The sequence below is a fragment of the Nerophis ophidion genome, linkage group LG21 (genome assembly GCF_033978795.1).
Source record: "Nerophis ophidion isolate RoL-2023_Sa linkage group LG21, RoL_Noph_v1.0, whole genome shotgun sequence".
Classification (NCBI taxonomy): domain Eukaryota; kingdom Metazoa; phylum Chordata; class Actinopteri; order Syngnathiformes; family Syngnathidae; genus Nerophis; species Nerophis ophidion.
Window position 1 is genome coordinate 24,900,638 of NC_084631.1, and position 6,487 is coordinate 24,907,124.

Below are 6,487 nucleotides of genomic sequence, written 5' to 3' on the forward strand. Positions count from 1 at the left end.
TTAAAACACACACACACACACATAGATCCGGTTACACACACAGATCAAAATACTGACACACAAAAGCACGCACACACTGATCTCATCACACACACACAAATCGAAATACTGACACACAAATTAAAACATACACACACACACACATAGATCTGGTTACACACACAGCTCAAAATACTGACACAAAAACACGCACACACAAATCTGATCACACACACACAAATCAAAATACTGACACACAACTTAAAACACGTACACGCGGATCTAATTACACACAAAAATCTAAATACTGACTAAAACACACACAAATCTGGTTTCACACACAGATCAAAATACTGACACACAAAAACACACACACGGATCTGATTACACTTACACAGATGGAAATACTGACACACTAATTAAAACACGCACACACGGATCTGATTAAACACACATGGAAATACTGACACACAAATTCAAACACACATAGATCCGGTTACACAAACAGATCAAAATACTGACACAAAAATACGCACACACGGATTTGATTACACACACACACACACACACAGATGGAATTGCTGACACAGAAACTAAAACACACACACACACACACAGAGATCAAAATACTGATACACAAAAACACGCACACACATTTGATTACACACACACACAGATGAAAATACTGACACACAAATTAAAACACACACACAGATCTGGTTACACACACACAGATGGAAATACTGACACACAAATTAAAACACACACACACAGATCAAAATACTGACACACAAAAGCACGCACACACTGATCTGATCACACACACACAAATCAAAATACTGACACACAAATTAAAACACACACACACATAGATCTGGTTACACACACAGATCAAAATACTGACACAAAAACACGCACACACAAATCTGATCACACACACACAAATCAAAATACTGACACACAACTTAAAACACGCACACGCAGATCTAATTACACACAAAAATCTAAATACTGACTAAAACACACACACAAATCTGGTTTCACACACAGATCAAAATACTGACACACAAAAACACACACACGGATCTGATTACACTTACACAGATGGAAATACTGACACTAATTAAAACACGCACACACGGATCTGATTAAACACACATGGAAATACTGTCACACAAATTCAAACACACATAGATCCAGTTACACAAACAGATCAAAATACTGACACAAAAATACGCACACACGGATTTGATTACACACAGACACACACACAGATGGAATTGCTGACACAGAAATAAAAAACGCACACACAGATCTGGTCACAGACGCACAGGTTGAGATACACAATCGCACATAGTTGTGCTAGGATAATACTTCCGTACCAAACTGCCATTTTATAGGATAGCAGCCATAGGTAGTAGCCACAGTTGAGCGACTAAAGAGGCAGCCCATTGCACTAAGTGTACACTGGTACATGCACAGTTGATGAATGCCCAGACGGGTATGGATGCAGCCTTGCCTGGCGTTTAAAGCAAGAAACAAAACAAAAAAGAGCACAAACTCTACATAAATAATAACGACTGGTCGGTTACATTTAGCCAGAAATTCCCTATTTCTATGAGTGTGCCATGCCTCCTTACGTTGATTCTTGCCAAATATTTTCTACGGCCTGAGTTTACTCATCACGCACCATCGCATCTCTGTTATAGACATGGAAATATGTAAATATAGACGATAGTACTCGTTTAACAAGAAGCTATAGCTCTGCAGACTTTTCTAGTGCCGTGTCAGTCTTTTAGGTTCGAAGTCACGTGACCTGACAAACACGAACGTGGACGTTTTTGTAAAAACGTTCTCCAAAACAAAAGCACATGAAATAAAAACAGGTGTGGAATGAAAGGCAAGGCTGTTGTGTGCTCCTGTGTCACACACAACAAGGTCACTGTCTCTTGTAGATGCAGCAAATATCCCAGCTTACAGTGGGGCAAAAAAGTATTTAGTCAGCCACCGATTGTGCAAGTTCTCCCGCTTAAAATGCTGACAGAGGTCTGTAATTTTCATCATAGGTACACTTCAACTGTGAGAGACAGAATGTGAAACAAAAATCCAGGAATTTTAAATAATTTATTTGTAAATTATGGTGGAAAATAACTATGTGGTCAACCATTCAAAGCTCTCACTGATGGAAGGAGGTTTTGGCTCAAAATCTCACGATACATGGCCCTATTCATTCTTTCCTTTACACGGATCAATGGTCCTGTCCCCTTAGCAGAAAAACAGCCCCAAAGCATGATGTTTCCACCCCCATGCTTCACAGTAGGTATGGTGTTCTTGGGATGCAACTCAGTATTCTTCTTCCTCCAAACACGACACGTTGAGTTTATACCAAAATGGATACATGGATGATACAGCAGAGGATTGGGAGAATGTCATGCGGTCAGAAGAAACCAAAATAGAACTTTTTGGTATAAACTCAACTCCTCGTGTTTGGAGGAAGAAGAATACTGTCACGCCTGTAAGTTTATGTTTTTGTTTTGGTCAGGTTATGTTTGGTTTTTTGGACATTTGAGTTCTGTCTTGGCACTTCCTGGTTTGTTTTCGTCTCCATGCCAACTCATTAGTTTTCACCTGTCATGTCACGTCCCTGTTCTCAGCCTCACACCTGTTTTCACTAATTATCATAGCTACTTAAGTCACTCTTTTTCTTGTCTTCATGCTGGGATCTTCACCCTACCCATGCTGTTCCAACCTTCATGCCCTCGTCCACAGTTCCGTGTAAGTTTTGTTGTTGATGCCACAGTGCTAGTTTAGTTTTTTCATGCCAGAGTGCAAGTGTTTTCTTTTCATGTTTGTAGTTTGCAGCATTTATGCTAGTCGTCTGTTTGTTCATAGCGAAGTGTTTGTACCTCCTTAGTTTGATTATTTTTTATTATAGTGTTTAAATAAACAAAGATGTACTCACACTCACGCCTGGCCCGTGCTAATCAGCCTCTGCGTCGAGGAAACAACTTTAATTCAAGCCAAGTCTTGACAGAAGATCCCAGCAGAAGTTTCTTGACAGAAGATCCCAGCATGAAGACAAGAAAAAGAGTGACTTAAGTAGCTATAATAATTAGTGAAAACAGGTGTGAGGCTGAGAACAGGGACGTGACATGACAGGTGAAAACTAATGAGTTGGCATGGAGACGAAAACAAACCTGGAAGTGCCAAGACAGAACTTAAATGTCCAAAAAACTAAACATGACCTGACCAAAACCAAAACATAAACTTACAGGTGTGACAAATACTGAGTTGCATCCCAAGAACACCATAACTACTGTGAAGCATGGGGGTGGAAACATCATGCTTTGGGGCTGTTTTTCTGCTAAGGGGACAGGACGATTGATCCGTGTTAAGGAAAGAATGAATGGGGCCATGTATCGTCAGATTTTGAGCCAAAACCATCAGTGAGCGCTTTGAATGGTTGACCAAATACTTATTTTCCACCATAATTTACAAATAAATTATTTAAAATTCCTACAATGTGAATTTCAGGATTTTTTTTTCACATTCTGTCTCTCACAGTTGAAGTGTACCTATGATGAAAATTACAGACCTCTGTCATCATTTTAAGTGGCAGAACTTGCACAATCGGTGGCTGACTAATTACTTTTTTTGCCCCACTGTATGTCACAGAGTTGGTTTTGTACAATTCGCCTGTTGCCGCGGCAACTGTCAATCGTGTAAGCAAAAAGCTAACAAAGCAATAAGTTGTCTGGGTGTTTTGTTTTTTTTCTCTTGTTTTCCTTTTTTTTTTTTTTTTGCAGGACATGATAATAATACACGGTGTCCTCTTAACGATCTAAAAAAAAAAGTCTTCTGTCAACAAAGATGGCGTCGCCGTCAAATCAATGTAATAAAAAAAAAAAAAGTATCACCTTTGTCAGTGTGCCGTGCTGTAGATTGTGTAGACATTCGTACGCATAGAGAAACTGTCTGTGGAATCATTCAATATTAAAGAAAAACAACATGATATGTAAATTATGTATGTGGTCTTTTGATTTTGTGTATTTCTACAGAAAAAAAAAGAATAAATACATCAATGTTAAATGCCAGTGGAGAATCATAGTTAATAGCCCAAAGTGCAACTTTCTATCTAAAACGTGTGTGATATTTTTTCTGTTTTTAAGCGGGGTTTGCACTTGTGGGGCAACCAACCCTTTAGAATTACAGAGGAAAAAATAAAACTTACCATAAAACGAGCATCTTTTTTTGGGGGGTCTTTTTCTACACTTTAGAAATATATTATTATGTGTGTTGTTTGTTGTGGAGAGAGGTGTGGCCAGCATGCCTGCAGGAGGAAAGGTCCCTGTGGAAGGTCTCCAACCCGGATCCTCTTCTGCGTCACTGACACGACACACACTGTTCAGTGGGTACACTTTGGTTTAATGATTTTGCACACTTTACACAGTTTAATCAACTCGTTCATGCAGTCTCTTGGCTTTTCAGCTCAATCAATAGTCACGAAATGTCTTTGGGTCTCCACTCCTCCGTCCGTCAGTCTCTCCCTCCTGCCGCCAACTTCGTCATGATCTCCAGCGCTGCTGATAAAGGAACAGGTGATTAGATAACTCGTTCCAGCTGAGGTATTTGCTCACCTGTTTGCTACTTCATGACCGCCAGCAGGGGACGCGTAGGACACACCCCTCTCTACAGTCACCCTATCTCTAAGGGAGAGCCCTGCCACCCGGCGGAGGAAACTCATTTCGGCCGCTTGTACCCGTGATCTTATCCTTTCGGTCATGACCCAGAGCTCATGACCATAGGTGAGGATAGGAACGTAGATCGACCGGTAAATTGAGAGCTTTGCCTTCCGGCTCAGCTCCTTCTTCACCACAACGGATCGATACAACGTCCGCATTACTGATCCGCCTGTCGATCTCACGATCCACTCTTCCCTCACTCGTGAACAAGACTCCTAGGTACTTGAACTCCTCCACTTGGGGCAGGGTCTCCTCCCCAACCCGGAGATGGCACTCCACCCTTTTCCGGGCGAGAACCATGGACTCGGACTTGGAGGTGCTGATTCTCTTAAAAAGTATTACATTTATTAAAAATTCCTAAGATGGTCTTAAATTGTCGGGCCTGTTTTTTTTTGTTTTTTTTTCGGGGCACATCTTTGAGTAAAAGTCAGTCGCGCGCAGACTCCTTACTTTCTTCCTCGCGTCCCGCCTTTCAGTCAACATGGGGAAATGCAAGTTTTGCGAGCGTTGGCTGGAACTTTTAGAAAACGGATGGATGGATTAAAATCCATGAGAATGTTTTATATTTCGAACGTTGATTGATTGATTGAAACTTTTATTAGTAGATTGCACAGTTCAGTACATATTCCGTACAATTGACCACTAAATGGTAACACCGGAATAAGTTTTTCAACTTGTTTAAGTCGGGGTCCATGTTAATCAATTCATCAATGAATTTGTTATTTTTAACACCGTGAATGCAGCGGAGATAGGCACCAGCATCCCCCGCGACCCGAACGGGACAAGCGGTAGAAAATGGATGGATGGATGGATTACCAGCGGAATTATTCATTACTTATCGTGTTAAGCAATGTCAGCTAAGATTTATCCGAGAGCCAGGTGCAGTCATCAAAAGAGCCACATCTGGCTCGAGAGCCAGAGGTTCCCTACCCCTGATATAGCGCAACAACATCACACTATTACACAAAGGAACAATTAACTTTGACTTGAATCATACTATAATTGTTGTGTTATTAAACCAAGTGAACAAGATCATGTGTGTAGTTACTAGACACACGTCTTGGCTCAGATTCAGATGAACTCAGCAACAATGAGGAAGACAACAATGACAGTAATGATGCTGAAATGGTCAGAAACGAGTTAGTGTCTTATTTTGGAGAATCCCCCATTTCCAAGGATGAAAACCCATTAAATGGTGGAAAGAACATCAGGCAAGGTTTCCAAATCTGGCAATGCTGGCTCGGTCTGAGGGGTTCCGGTTTGGTGACCGCAGGATTAGGTCTCTGCTTTTTGCAGATGATGTGGTCCTGATGGCTTCATCTGACCGGGATCTTCAGCTCTCACTGGATCGGTTCGCAGCCGAGCGTGAAGCGACCGGGATGAGAATCAGCACCTCCAAGTCCGAGTCCTTGGTTCTCGCCCGGAAAAGGGTGGAATGCCATCTCCGGGTTGGGGAGGAGACCCTGCCCCAAGTGGAGGAGTTCAAGTACCTAGGAGTCTTGTTCACGAGTGGGGGAAGAGTGGATCGTGAGATCGACAGGCGGATCGGTGCGGCGTCTTCAGTAATGCGGACGTTGTACCGATCCGTTGTGGTGAAGGAGCTGAGCCGGAAGGCAAAGCTCTCAATTTACCGGTCGATCTACGTCCCCATCCTCACCTATGGTCATGAGCTTTGGGTCATGACCGAAAGGATAAGATCACGGGTACAAGCGGCCGAAATGAGTTTCCTCCGCCGTGTGGCGGGGCTCTCCCTTAGAGATAGGGTG